The sequence below is a fragment of the Salmo trutta genome, chromosome 5 (assembly GCF_901001165.1).
Source record: "Salmo trutta chromosome 5, fSalTru1.1, whole genome shotgun sequence".
Taxonomy (NCBI): Eukaryota; Metazoa; Chordata; class Actinopteri; order Salmoniformes; family Salmonidae; genus Salmo; species Salmo trutta.
In genome coordinates this window covers 2,149,332-2,163,348 of record NC_042961.1, presented here as the reverse complement: position 1 = coordinate 2,163,348, position 14,017 = coordinate 2,149,332, and positions in this window count along the sequence as shown.

The following is a 14,017-nucleotide window of genomic DNA, read 5'->3' as shown; positions in this document are numbered from 1 at the left end:
AACGATGATTGGCTATATATATATTAAGGCTACTCTTTTTGAAGAGACAGATAAATGGCCTACACATACAGAGACAGAGGGGCGCTGTTTCATTCGCTCAGATGCTTTTCCTGCGGGGATAGATTCAGCCTCTTGAAAATTGAAGGAAAATGATCAAACACAGAAAGATGAAAGATAGATAAAAAAATATATATTATTATTTCTTGGTCAATTTCTTGGGGAAGCCAGACTTCCCTTGGCATCCATGAATACACACTGCTGCTATTTAGTTTTACTTTTGAGAATGTATCATTGCATGAGAGACAGGGGCAGCATAAGCCTAAAACAAATCTTTAAAAAACTACTACGTCATGACGTTATTTAGCGACTAGTGGAGCAACCAACAGCTATGGGGAGGGAGGGAAGAGGAGGAGGGAGGGAAGAGGAGGAGGGAGGGAAGAGGAGGAGGGAGGGAAGAGGAGGAGGGAGGGGAGAGGAGGAGGGAGGGAAGAGGAGGAGAGAGAGAAGGGGAGGAGGGAGGGAAGAGGAGAGAAGAGGAGGAGGGAGAGAATAGGAGGGAGAGAAGAGGAGGAGGGAGAGAAGAGGAGGAGGGAGAGAAGGGGAGGAGGGAGGGAAGAGGAGGAGGGAGAGAAGAGGAGGAGGGAGAGAAGAGGAGGAGGGAGGGAAGAGGAGGGAGGGAAGAGGAGGAGGGAGGGAAGAGGAGGAGGGAGAGAAGAGGAGGAGGGAGAGAAGAGGAGGAGGGAGGGAAGAGGAGGAGAGGGAGAGAAGGGGAGGAGGGAGGGGAGAGGAGGAGGGAGGGAAGAGGAGGAGGGAGAGAAGAGGAGGAGGGAGAGAAGGGGAGGAGGGAGGGAAGAGGAGGAGGGAGAGAAGAGGAGGAGGGAGAGAAGAGGAGGAGGGAGGGAAGAGGAGGGAGGGAAGAGGAGGAGGGAGGGAAGAGGAGGAGGGAGAGAAGGGGTTGAGGTGATAATAAGAGAGAGAAAGGTGCATGAGTGTTGTGGAGGGAACGTTGTCGATAAGATGGCAGACAGTAAAAAAGGAGAAAAGTGGAACATATTATGAGTAAATTTGATTTGAGTAAATATGGAGTGGGGAAATGCACAAACCTTCTGGAAGACCTGATGAAGGTGGAAGACAGAAAAAAAGGAGAAAAGTAGAATATGTTTTGAGTGAAATTGGAATGGGGAATTACACAGAACTTCTGGAAGAGTTGCAGAAGGAAATTGATCGTGGCGATAGTGAGGATGAATTAACTGCGGTGGCAGGTGCGGTAAAGACCGCCGAGTTTGAGCCTCACGCAGACAAAGTGATGGAGAGAAGTTAGAGAAGCAACAGATGTGCTGGAATGAGATCAATATGGCTGACAGTTCTGATTATATAGATCGGGAGGATGAGGGTCAAGGATCTGAGTGGTCTGTGGTGGAAGGACATAGGAAGAGGAGAGATTGTGACACTGAAAGGAGTGGTGCGTATAGTATAGAAAGCTTAAAGAGGGCCAGTGTAGGGAGCATGGAGTGGCGTTAAGTGTTTAGGAGGATCAACTGAAGTTGGTGCGACCCAGACCCGGTGGAGAGCGTGGTGAAACAGAGAAGACACTGTCTGTCCTGCTAAGTTTGATGCAGAGTCTTTACCCGACAAAGTCAGGTTAGAATGTGTCAGTTATCCCATGAGAGCTTTTGTCCCAAACCTATTACAGTGTTTTAGGTGCCAAGCTTATGATCATGTTGCAGCAGTGTGTAGGAGAGAGATTCCTAGATGTGAGAAGTGTGCAGGAGAGCATGAGACGAAGCAATGTGTAGTATTGGTGGAAAAAGCTGTGTGTGTAAACTGTAGGAGTACCCATGGTGCTGGAGACCAGAGGTGTCCGGTGAGAGAAAGGCAGGTTGAGGTAAATGATGGTCACACCAGATACTGACTGGTTTTCTGATCCACGCCCCTACCTTTTTTTTAAAGGTATCTGTGACCAACAGATGAATATCTGTATTCCTGGTTATGTGAAATCCATAGATTAGGGCCTTATGAATTTATTTCAATTGACTGATTTCCTTATATGAACTGTGACTCAGTAAAATCGTTGAATTTGTTGCATGTTGTGTTTATATTTGTTCAGTGTATACATCCAAACCTAGTTCTGAGTAAGGGTTAAGGTTTTGTAAGGGTAAGAGTTTTGGATCGATGTTGTTACCTGGGAGATCCGATTGAAGTACACTTAAAGAAATTGTAGATGCGTCAGATGAGGTGGCGTCGATGAGAGTAACGAGAAGTGGGCTTATTTTTTGTTGTTGTGTATCTATGGAATAGAAGGAGCATTCTCTGCGCCTCAAGAAGATACCGGATTGGAATGCATCATGTGTGGATCTTTGAAGCAGGGCGCCTATCAAGGGTGTTATCAGAGAACATCTGAGAAAATAGGCATCATTGTGAGTGTGGCTGAGTGTTTTTTGGGACTCTGGGATTTTACAGCAGAGGCATTGCAATGAAGCCTGTTGATGAATGCTCTGTCCTCACAGGCACCTGAGCCTGTTTAGGGATGGGATTTCAACTGTGACTGATAGAGTGTTATGTTTTAGAAATATTTTATTTTTATTTTGTATGATGTCGGGTCCCTCCCCTTCCCACAATGGAATACTTTAAAAAAAGACCCTGTTCAGTAGATGGTGGCAATATTTCAATAGGGGTAGTCTGCCATAAAACCCTGAAGAAGAAGAAGAAGAACCAATAGCTACTGTTATTTGACTTCAGAAGTGTAAAAGGGTGTGTTGGGTGGTGTTCTGTCCTCCCAGGCTGCTGGCATGGTGCAGGAGAAGATACAAAGTAGAATGAATTCATATAATAGGCCAGTTGGGGGCGGTAATGCAACATATTGAACGCCAACCGACCTTAAACTCCGAAGAAGAAGCAGAAGACGAAGAAGAACAGCAGCTACTGTCCTTGAGAAACAGTTGTCAACACTGGCCAGAGTTCAGGACGAAAATAAAAAGGGTAACAGGGTTCCGGGAGGAGGGCGGACGCCTCGGCGGAAATGGAGGCCCTACAGAAAGCAAGAACAAGATGGCTGTCAGGAGTAGTGCAGTATTATCATAAGGACACGAATACTTGGAAAACAGAGGAGGAGTGCAGATTTTACTGGGTTCTTAAAGTTGGGACGGGTTGGTTTAGTTATCAGCTGAGTTAGATTTAGCTCAGTACAAATGTCTTTTAATTTATTGGATACTGGTGAAAGCCAATCCAGGTTAAAATCTCCCAAAATCAGTAATTCAGAGTTTGCATAATTAGACAGTATATCAGATAATTTGCATAGAGTACAAGGAGGAGCTGAGGGGGGGCGATATACCCCTCCTAGAGTTAAACGAGCATTATTACCAAGTACCAAATTTAAAACTAGACATTCATATTGCTTTGGGACAGAGGTTGATATGGACACAGAAACATTATACCACTACAGAGGGATAGGACAAAAAGTTAATTAAAAAGTAATTAGTGAAGTAGGGTGGTGTTCATTCATTTTATATAATTTTCAAATTAGTGAGTGTAGTGTTAGATGATAGGGTATTTATTTAGTGCATTTTTTTTTCTCAAGCAAAGTATAAGGGAGTTGTACTCCAGTCTAGTAGGTGGCGGTAATGCAACAAATTGGATCCAACCGCCATTAAACCTCATAGAAGCAGAAGCAGAAGCAGAAGCAGAAGGCCAGCGTTCCTTCCCGCGTGTCGCGAGAACACACGTCTAGATTTCACGTGTCCAGTTTAGCTAAATATACATGTATTATTGTAAAACATTTCCAAAATTGTTGTAACAAACAAGCAAAATTATGGGGAAAAGGCCAAAACACCAATGTGTAGATGACTTTCTCTTGGTACACGGAACCGGATAGCTAGCGTCGTTGCTTACAAGCGAAGCAGCTCTGCTCAGCTGAAAAGTTGAGGGTGAAGCTTTTGGTTGCCTGGACACGGCGCTGAAATCTCCATTCCGCCCAAAACATACAGCTAGCGTTTCCTCCAGCGAGCTGGCTAAGCGGTCTTGGATGTTCATTTGTGAAGGTTTAGCTCATTTTTGTTTATATGGAACACGTCGAAATCTTTACAGCCTGGAAATCTGTTCCGCTTCACAAGCAGTCCATAGCTTGCTGAATTTGTAGTTACAGATATCTAGAAAACAAGTTGCTGTTATTAGCTAGTGTTGGCTGTCTAGCCAGAACTTGCAAAAGTCCATCTTCAGTCTTCATGTTGTGATTTCATATCAGGGGAACATCGTTTCTTCAGCATCATCACAGTGTAAGTTGATGCATGCATGTATCAATAAACGTTTGAGACAACATTGGCGTTGTGTATATAGCTGCATTTGCACACAGTTTGCATGCATGTTTTAACATAATCGAAAGTTATTCCAGAGACAATGCAAATAGTTGGTTTGTTTTTGCCTAAAAACAGATTCAAGAGAGCTGATTGAGGTTAGTGAGTAGCCTAAACTACATGTTGCATTTTTTTGTGTTTTAAATTGAGTTGGCTTTTGACAGCTGAAAGTTGTGTGTGTGTGTGTGTGAGAGAGAGGATGTTGCCCATCCACCACACTCCACAAAGTCAATATTATGAGAGTGGATTAAACCAAACTAATGATGGAATTGAATTGGCCGGGAGTATTGGGAAGAGGTCACCACAGATGAAAGGGGAAGTATCTTTGGTTTCACTATTCCTGCTCCTACAATTTTAACGTTTTCAACCAAAACGTATCATGGAGATTGTTTAATTCATTGGAATAGCCCTTTATTGATAATGTAGCGAATTCGGTGGGTAGCGCTGACCGGGACTCAAACCCGTGTACAGTGACTGTCAAGCCAACACCTCAACCATTACGCAAAGAGGTGAACCTCTTCACTGGGTTGGTGTTGGGTTAAGGTCGCTACATTATACATTGCCCCCTTCCTTCGGGAAAGCGTGATCCCATGCTTCTCTGTAGCATGCCCCTCACATGTACATGCCTCTTCGATGGCCATCCCACTTCTGACACCAATGTAGGAAATTCTGGGGTAATCCTGACCAGATCTTGAACACGGGTCCAGAGACTGTCAAGCCAACACCTTAACCGTTACGCGAAGAGGTTCAAATGTCTTGACGTGGTCGCTAGGTGTTGGGTTAAGGTCGCAATAAGAATACATTCAAACATCTTGATGTGTGCCTTCACTTGGATCCTTCCCGTGTCTTTCCATTTCCCCATTTTGTTTTGATTGTATGGAGACTGAGAGGACCCCCTGTATAGTACTGTGTGTGTGTGGTGCACGAGCAGATAGCATCTCAGTCTCTGTCAGCCGATCCTAGTGATGAATATTATAGTACCCTCATTACAGGGTCATTACATCAGTTGGACAAAGGGACCAGAGTTGTAGGTTACATCCTATCAACCCTTAGTCTTCTGTGCCTCTACATGCAGAAGTGACTTTACACAGCAGGTTAGGAGAATTAATGTAGCAGGTTAGGAGAATTAACGTAGCAGGTTAGGAGAATTAACGTAGCAGGTTAGGAGAATTAACGCAGCAGGTTAGGAGAATTAATGCAGCAGGTTAGGAGAATTAACACAGCAGGTTAGGAGAATTAACGTAGCTGGTTAGGAGAATTAACGCAGCAGGTTAGGAGAATTAATGTAGCAGGTTAGGAGAATTAACGCAGCAGGTTAGGAGAATTAATGTAGCAGGTTAGGAGAATTAACGTAGACGGTTAGGAGAATTAACGTAGCAGGTTAGGAGAATTAACGCAGCAGGTTAGGAGAATTAACGCAGCAGGTTAGGAGAATTAACACAGCAGGTTAGGAGAATTAACGTAGCAGGTTAGGAGAATTAATGTAGGAGTTTAGGAGAATTAACGCAGCAGGTTAGGAGAATTAATGTAGCAGGTTAGGAGAATTAACGCAGCAGGTTAGGAGAATTAACGCAGCAGGTTAGGAGAATTAACGTAGCAGGTTAGGAGAATTAACGTAGCAGGTTAGGAGAATTAACGTAGCAGGTTAGGAGAATTAACGTAGCAGGTTAGGAGAATTAATGTAGCAGGTTAGGAGAATTAACACAGCAGATTAGGAGAATTAATGTAGCTGGTTAGGAGAATTAACACAGCAGGTTAGGAGAATTAACGTAGCAGGTTAGGAGAATTAACGTAGCAGGTTAGGAGAATTAATGTAGCAGGTTAGGAGAATTAACGCAGCAGGTTAGGAGAATTAATGTAGCAGGTTAGGAGAATTAACGTAGACGGTTAGGAGAATTAACGTAGCAGGTTAGGAGAATTAACGCAGCAGGTTAGGAGAATTAACGCAGCAGGTTAGGAGAATTAACACAGCAGGTTAGGAGAATTAACGTAGCAGGTTAGGAGAATTAATGTAGGAGTTTAGGAGAATTAACGCAGCAGGTTAGGATAATTAATGTAGCAGGTTAGGAGAATTAATGTAGCAGGTTAGGAGAATTAACGCAGCAGGTTAGGAGAATTAATGTAGCTGGTTAGGAGAATTAACACAGCAGGTTAGGAGAATTAACGTAGCAGGTTAGGAGAATTAACGTAGCAGGTTAGGAGAATTAATGTAGCAGGTTAGGAGAATTAACGCAGCAGGTTAGGAGAATTAATGTAGCAGGTTAGGAGAATTAACGTAGACGGTTAGGAGAATTAACGTAGCAGGTTAGGAGAATTAACGCAGCAGGTTAGGAGAATTAACGCAGCAGGTTAGGAGAATTAACACAGCAGGTTAGGAGAATTAACGTAGCAGGTTAGGAGAATTAATGTAGGAGTTTAGGAGAATTAACGCAGCAGGTTAGGATAATTAATGTAGCAGGTTAGGAGAATTAATGTAGCAGGTTAGGAGAATTAACGCAGCAGGTTAGGAGAATTAACGTAGCAGGTTAGGAGAATTAACGTAGCAAGTTAGGAGAATTAATGTAGCAGGTTAGGAAAATTAACGTAGCAGGTTAGGATAATTAATGTAGGAGGTTAGGAGAATTAATGTAGGAGTTTAGGAGAATTAACGCAGCAGGTTAGGATAATTAATGTAGCAGGTTAGGAGAATTAATGTAGCAGGTTAGGAGAATTAACGTAGCAGGTTAGGAGAATTAACGTAGGAGGTTAGGAGAATTAACGCAGCAGGTTAGGAGAATTAACGCAGCAGGTTAGGAGAATTAACGCAGCAGGTTAGGAGAATTAACGTAGCAGGTTAGGAGAATTAACGTAGCAGGTTAGGAGAATTAACGTAGCAGGTTAGGAGAATTAACGTAGCAGGTTAGGAGAATTAATGTAGCAGGTTAGGAGAATTAACACAGCAGGTTAGGAGAATTAATGTAGCTGGTTAGGAGAATTAACACAGCAGGTTAGGAGAATTAACGTAGCAGGTTAGGAGAATTAACGTAGCAGGTTAGGAGAATTAACGTAGCAGGTTAGGAGAATTAACGCAGCAGGTTAGGAGAATTAACGTAGCAGGTTAGGAGATAGGAAAAGGTTAGGGAATGCAAAAACTCTCCCTGACGTGGCCGGTGACACTTTGCTTCTTGATTGTCCAATATTTAGAAAGCTTGACTGCTGACATGGAAAACATTTTGGGACTCTATCAACCGTGGATTAAGGGACAGATTGAAATGTACAGAATGGAGGGTCATGTAATTAATGAAATGTCAATATTTGTCAGTGTTTTAGAATGAGTTGCTTATTAGACAGTATATGGATGTGTGCCTGATGCCGCCCCTCAGCTCTGATTCTCTGCAGGCGTGCTTTATCAATTGCACCTATAGGCTATTTAGTGTGGTCTCAATCAAATGACCCATATATACTAGGCTATGAAGTGCATGCTCAGTGAAGCACAGAGCAAAGTTATATTTCCAAGATAGCTGCTGGGATGGTGTAAATAAAACGAGGCTGAATTACACACTGCAAAGGATATTCCAACCCTGAGCCCCGGCCTGTTTTGCTCTTGCTGATAAGGGTTTTTCCGTGTGCTGCCTAACCAGTGGCTGTGTAGGGCTACGGTGGCAGTTCAGGAGGAGAGGGAAAGGTTTTTTCCGCAAATAATCTTTGATTAGGCAGTGTCCCAAAAAAATGTGCTACTACTAGCCTATAGCCTACGTTCTGTTCAGTTTGAGGAGGAGAGTGTGAAGATGAGGAGGAGAGTGTGAAGATGAGGAGGAGAGTGTGAAGATGAGGAGGAGAGTGTGAAGATGAGGAGAGTGTGAAGATGAGGAGGAGAGTGTGAAGATGAGAAGGAGAGTGTGAAGATGAGGAGGAGAGTGTGAAGATGAGGAGGAGAGTGTGAAGATGAGGAGGAGAGTGTGAAGATGAGGAGGAGAGTGTGAAGATGAGGAGGAGAGTGTGAAGATGAGGAGGAGAGTGTGAAGATGAGGAGGAGAGCGTGAAGATGAGGAGGAGAGCGTGAAGATGAGGAGGAGAGTGTGAAGATGAGGAGGAGAGTGTGAAGATGAGAAGGAGAGCGTGAAGATGAGGAGGAGAGTGTGAAGATGAGGAGGAGAGCGTGGAGATGAGGAGGAGAGCGTGAAGATGAGGAGGAGAGTGTGAAGATGAGGAGGAGAGCGTGAAGATGAGAAGGAGAGTGTGAAGATGAGGAGGAGAGTGTGAAGATGAGGAGGAGAGTGTGAAGATGAGGAGGAGAGTGTGAAGATGAGGAGGAGAGTGTGAAGATGAGAAGGAGAGTGTGAAGATGAGGAGGAGAGTGTGAAGATGAGGAGGAGAGTGTGAAGATGAGGAGGAGAGCGTGAAGATGAGAAGGAGAGCGTGAAGATGAGAAGGAGAGTGTGAAGATGTGAAGGAGAGTGTGAAGATGAGGAGGAGAGTGTGAAGATGTGAAGATGAGGAGGAGAGTGTGAAGATGAGGAGGAGAGTGTGAAGATGTGAAGATGAGGAGGAGAGTGTGAAGATGAGGAGAGTGTGAAGATGAGGAGGAGAGTGTGAAGATGAGAAGGAGAGTGTGAAGATGAGGAGAGTGTGAAGATGAGGAGGAGAGCGTGAAGGTGAGAAGGAGAGCGTGAAGATGAGAAGGACCAGAGGTCAACTTTGATAGCTTGCTACTACTATAATTGACTATTAAAAACAAGATGTTTCTTGCCCATGATGTATTTATCAAGAGTTATTGACCTCACAATTAACCAGATTTTAGTAACTTACATTGTGATGCTGAAACCTGCTAACAATTATTTCTCTCTGTAATAAAATTATTCTGATTGGCTGGGCCTGGCTTCCCAGTGGGTGGGTGGGTCTGGCTGCCAAGTGGGTCAGCCTTTGCCCCTCCTAGGCCCACCCATGACTGCATCCCTGCCCAGTCATGTTAAATCCATAGATTAGGGTCTAATGAATGTATTTCAATTGACTGATTTCCTTATATGAACTATAACTCAGTAAAATCTTAGAAATTGTTGCGTTTGATATTTTTGTTCAGTATATAAAGGGATGCTTTATGCTAGAGAAACAAGCTGTAAAATAGCCAGGAAAGATGTGAGTCTGATGCACAAGGGGGTATCATTGTTTTGTTTCTTTGACATTCAGAGGCTGACTTTGCTTAGGAAGTCATCTAATTATGTCACTATCAATTGATTAAAGCTGCTAACTTTCTATAGAATAGAACAACGCTTAAACCCCTGTCTGGGTGTGGAAAGGTAGGCCTTCTCTGTCTGGGGTGGAAGGTAGGCCTTCTCTGTCTGGGGGGGAAAGGTTGGCCTTCTCTGTCTGGGGTGGAAGGTAGGCCTCTCTGTCTGGGGTGGAAGGTAGGCCTTCTCTGTCTGGGGGGGAAAGGTTGGCCTTCTCTGTCTGGGGTGGAAGGTAGGCCTCTCTGTCTGGGGTGGAAAGGTAGGCCTCTCTGTCTGGGGGGAAAGGTAGGCTTCTCTGTCTGGGGTGAAAGGTAGGCCTTCTCTGTCTGGAGTGGAAAGGTAGGCCTTCTCTGTCTGGGGTGGAAAGGTAGGCCTTCTCTGTCTGGGGTGGAAAGGTAGGCCTCTCTGTCTGGGGGGAAAGGTAGGCTTCTCTGTCTGGGGTGGAAAGGTAGGCCTCTGTCTGGGGTGGAAAGGTAGACCTCTCTGTCTGGGGTGGAAGGTAGGCCTCTCTGTCTGGGGTGGAAGGTAGGCCTTCTCTGTCTGGGGGGGAAAGGTTGGCCTTCTCTGTCTGGGGTGGAAGGTAGGCCTCTCTGTCTGGGGTGGAAAGGTAGGCCTCTCTGTCTGGGGGGAAAGGTAGGCTTCTCTGTCTGGGGTGAAAGGTAGGCCTTCTCTGTCTGGGGTGGAAAGGTAGGCCTTCTCTGTCTGGGGGGGAAGGTAGGCCTTCTCTGTCTGGGGGGGAAAGGTTGGCCTTCTCTGTCTGGGGTGGAAAGGTAGGCCTCTCTGTCTGGGGGGGAAAGGTAGGCCTTCTCTGTCTGGGGGGGAAAGGTTGGCCTTCTCTGTCTGGGGGGAAAGGTAGGCCTCTCTGTCTGGGGTGGAAAGGTAGGCCTCTCTGTCTGGGGGGAAAGGTAGGCTTCTCTGTCTGGGGTGAAAGGTAGGCCTCTCTGTCTGGGGTGGAAAGGTAGGCCTTCTCTGTCTGGGGGGGAAGGTAGGCCTTCTCTGTCTGGGGGGGAAAGGTTGGCCTTCTCTGTCTGGGGTGGAAAGGTAGGCCTCTCTGTCTGGGGGGGAAAGGTAGGCCTTCTCTGTCTGGGGGGGAAAGGTTGGCCTTCTCTGTCTGGGGGGAAAGGTAGGCCTCTCTGTCTGGGGTGGAAAGGTAGGCCTTTCTGTCTGGGGTGGAAAGGTAGGCCTTTCTGTCTGGGGGGAAAGGTAGGCCTCTGTCTGGGGTGAAAGGTAGGCCTCTCTGTCTGGGGGGAAAAGGTTGGCCTTCTCTGCCTGGGGTGGAAAGGTAGGCCTCTCTGTCTGGGGTGGAAAGGTTGGCCTTCTCTGCCTGGGGTGGAAAGGTAGGCCTATTTTTTGAAAGTACCGTGATCAAAATTCTTCATGACGTCTCAGATTTAATAATTTATTAATAGTGACAGTTTCGTTGCAAACAAGACAGACTGATTTGGCATTGAAAAAATATGATGAACTCATAGGCTTATCTCTCTGTCCATTCTTAGCCTGTAATTTCTGTCATTTGTGTGGTATTAAAAAATATTCCACTAATATGTAAAATTATGTAGAAGGCAGCAGCTACTCTTCCTGGGGTTTATTATGGATCCCCATTAGTTCCTGCCAAGGCAGCAGCTACTCTTCCTGGGGTTTATTATGGATCCCCATTAGTTCCTGCCAAGGCAGCAGCTACTCTTCCTGGGGTTTATTATGGATCCCCATTAGTTCCTGCCAAGGCAGCAGCTACTCTTCCTGGGGTTTATTATGGATCCCCATTAGTTCCTGTCAAGGCAGCAGCTACTCTTCCTGGGGTTTATTATGGATCCCCATTAGTTCCTGCCAAGGCAGCAGCTACTCTTCCTGGGGTTTATTATGGATCCCCATTAGTTCCTGCCAAGGCAGCAGCTACTCTTCCTGGGGTTTATTATGGATCCCCATTAGTTCCTGTCAAGGCAGCAGCTACTCTTCCTGGGGTTTATTATGGATCCCCATTAGTTCCTGCCAAGGCAGCAGCTACTCTTCCTGGGGTTTATTATGGATCCCCATTAGTTCCTGTCAAGGCAGCAGCTACTCTTCCTGGGGTTTATTATGGATCCCCAGTAGTTCCTGCCAAGGCAGCAGCTACTCTTCCTGGGGTTTATTATGGATCCCCATTAGTTCCTGCCAAGGCAGCAGCTACTCTTCCTGGGGTTTATTATGGATCCCCATTAGTTCCTGCCAAGGCAGCAGCTACTCTTCCTGGGGTTTATTATGGATCCCCATTAGTTCCTGCCAAGGCAGCAGCTACTCTTCCTGGGGTTTATTATGGATCCCCATTAGTTCCTGCGAAAGCAGCAGCTACTCTTCCTGGGGTTTATTATGGATCCCCATTAGTTCCTGTCAAGGCAGCAGCTACTCTTCCTGGGGTTTATTATGGATCTCCATTAGTTCCTGCCAAGGCAGCAGCTACTCTTCCTGGGGTTTATTATGGATGCTTGTGTCTGTGGAAAAGATGCCTGGGGAGAGAAACAGTTGTGTACTGTATGACCGTCCTCATTGGTGAGAGTGGAGCTCCCTGTGATCTGACCATGCTGTGTTATATTATTTATTACTTGTGTTATCACATTGTTTTCAGCTGTAGCCTATATCCCCATAACAATCTCAAATGTTTTTAATAACTTTCTGTAGAGTTTTTCTTCGCCACTGTGCTTCTACATCTGCATTGCTTTCTCTCTGGGGTTTTAGGCTGGGTTTCTGTTTGGCACTGTGTGATGACAGTGTGTCCTTACTCCACAGTGTATCCCCTCTTTCCATTCTTCTTCCTTCCAGACCACTTTCCCCTCTTCTCTCCTCATCAACCTTAGCCCTCTCCCTCTCTTCTTCACTCCCTTTCCTCCTATCTCTCTCTCCCCCTCTCCTATCTCTTGCTCCCCCTCTCCTATCTCCTCCTCCCCTTCATCCCCAGTGAGGGCAGCCCAGTCCTCCACCTCTTCATCCCCAGTGAGGACAGCCCAGTCCTCCTCCTCTTCATCCCCAGTGAGGGCAGCCCAGTCCTCCACCTCTTCATCCCCAGTGAGGGCAGCCCAGTCCTCCACCTCTTCATCCCCAGTGAGGGCAGCCCAGTCCTCCTCCTCTTCATCCCCAGTGAGGGCAGCCCAGTCCTCCTCCTCTTCATCCCAGTGAGGGCAGCCCAGTCCTCCTCCTCTTCATCCCCAGTGAGGCCAGCCCAGTCCTCCTCCTCTTCATCCCCAGTGAGGGCAGCCCAGTCCTCCTCCTCTTCATCCCCAGTGAGGCCAGCCCAGTCCTCCACCTCTTCATCCCCAGTGAGGGCAGCCCAGTCCTCCTCCTCTTCATCCCCAGTGAGGGCAGCCCAGTCCTCCACCTCTTCATCCCCAGTGAGGGCAGCCCAGTCCTCCTCCTCTTCATCCCCAGTGAGGGCAGCCCAGTCCTCCACCTCTTCATCCCCAGTGAGGGCAGCCCAGTCCTCCTCCTCTTCATCCCCAGGGAGTATAGCACAGTGACCCTACAGTCAAGATAGCTAGCCCTCCACAGTACCTTCTCTACTATCTAGCCAGCCCGGACAGAAGCACAAAACAATCTAGAATATATAGAAAAAGTCATCATTACTTATTTATTCCTGTTTACAGTGTCAGTTTCAACCAGCCACTGACGTTATCCACCTAAGAAACACTGATAAGCAGATGTGGGAGCAGCTGACCTGTAATAATGTTCAGGCTGTGGGGATATTTACGGCATGTGTTATAAGAATGGAAAAAACAGTCAATCATAATCATCGATTGTGATCTTTTTCACGCTGTGAGATTTTCTACATGACAGAGGGCAGACTATAGCTACCACTCTTATCTCCCTCTCAGCCCAGATAGCCTAGCGTTCCATAAACCCTCCTGATAGCAGCACAACCAGTCTTCCACACACACCACGGATGCATCCCAAATGGCACCCTATTCCCTATATAGTGCACTTCTTTTCACCAGGGCCCATAGGGTGCCATTTTGAGACTCATTCTAAAAATGATCTACATCCCCCATGGCTGATTTTATATCACCATCGCTGTCCTGCCAGACATCGTAGACATCATTATTACTGATCTGCATCTCAACAATGTAACGCATTCCGTCGTCACATTCTCTTGACTTGGATGAGGTGTTAGATGGAAGATGCCCTAGGAAGAGGACCAGGATCAGAGCCTGTATCCACGAAGAGGTGATCTAGGATCTGTTTTCTTTTAGAGCATAATGAATAAGACTATGGACAGCCAGGGGTGGGACCTGATCCTAGATCAGCACTCAGACTTGAGGCTTTTTAAATACAGGCCCTGGACCAGGCACTATTTTATCAATTATTGCATTGCAGACAGTGGCTCAATTGTTTGGTATAGAATAGGTTATCTGTCCCCTGTTATTGACTGGTAGACAAATGCAGTAACCTCATGAGAACACTAGATGTCAGTGTTGGTCTGTGTTGATCCTGGTG